Consider the following 1,350-nt stretch of genomic DNA (forward strand, 5'->3'; position numbering starts at 1 on the left):
CCATGCATGTTGTCTTCCTGCATCCTGATCTTGGAAGTTCATTTCCAGGAACTATAAGAAGATTTCTGTTGGTTATTAACTCTCTAGTTTGTAGGACTTTGTTACACAGCAGTTCCTCTTAAGACACTCAGTCATAGATTTGGGCTATAGAACAGCAAGACACAAAAGATTAAAAGTCATATACAAGGATCTAAAGCATATGTGCTCTTAGAGTAAGCATAAGTTATCTCAGAAGCCTATGTCTTAACTTGAATTGGAATGACTTGAGAAGCTTGTTAAGACACCAATGGTTTCATCTGAAACGGATGTTTCTGATTCAGGATATTTGGGATAGAACCCTTTAATTTGAATTTCTTACCAGGTCATAAGTAGTATAGACCCTGGTGATCTACCCACCACTCCTGAGGACCTCTGGTGTGTGCTGAAGAAATCCACCAATCAACTTTTTTTCCTCATAAATTGACTAATTAACTTACTTTTTATCCTGAACACAGCCTCTCCTCCCAGTTCCTCCTCCTTGCCCCCCCATCTCTACACCTCCCTTCCTCCCTCAGAGAAGTGGAGGTCTCCCATAAACATCAATTTCAGTACTAGATGTGTCTTCATCCCAGTTAGGAGAAAGGGTCCCGAAGTCAGGCAACACAGTCACAGACAGCCCCTGCTCTCACTGTTAGGTATCCCATGTGAAGACCAAGCTGAACAACTGCTATGTATGTGCAGAGGGCCCAGGTCAGTCTCCTGCATGCTCTCTCATTGGCGGTTCAGTCTCTATGATCCCTTATGTGATCAGGTTAGCTGATTCTATAGGTTTTCTTCTGGTGTCCTTGACTCCTCTGGCTCCTACCATTCTTCCTTTCCCTCTGCCATAGGATTCCACAAGCTCCACCTAATCTTTGGCTGTGGGTCTCCATATCTGTTTCCATCTGGTGCTCAGAAAAGCAGTTATTCTTGGCTCATGTCTGCAAGCATAGCAAAATACAATTAATAGTGTCAGGAGTAGCCTCTCCCATATGATATGGGTCCCAAGGTGGGCCAAAAAATATGGAATGAATTTGGGTGTCATCCTTGCACAGAGGCCATGCTAATCTTTTCTGTATTGTTCTAATTTTAGTGTATGTACTGCTGAAGAGAGTACAATAGGTACATTTCTTATTTCTATAAACACACACACACACACACACACACACACACAGAGCTGAAAGAGTATATCCATTGGCTTAACAAATCTAAGACTGTAACTTTTATTTATTTGTGTGTGCTACATGTTCTTACTGGATGCCTATATGGTTTTGCTAGGTCCTAAAGGGTTACCTGTGATAAGATCAGCAGTGGGTCCATGTACCTAAAAGC

At 42.1% G+C, this 1,350-nt stretch overlaps 1 pseudogene; it reads right to left on the bottom strand.

Moving 5' to 3' along the window:
- Window positions 1–1,035: 1,035 nt before the first annotated feature.
- Window positions 1,036–1,135, bottom strand: LOC116085451 (annotated as a pseudogene).
- Between the last annotated feature and the right edge of the window lie 215 nt (window positions 1,136–1,350).

Source organism: Mastomys coucha, unplaced genomic scaffold, assembly GCF_008632895.1.
Source record: "Mastomys coucha isolate ucsf_1 unplaced genomic scaffold, UCSF_Mcou_1 pScaffold9, whole genome shotgun sequence".
NCBI lineage: Eukaryota > Metazoa > Chordata > Mammalia > Rodentia > Muridae > Mastomys > Mastomys coucha.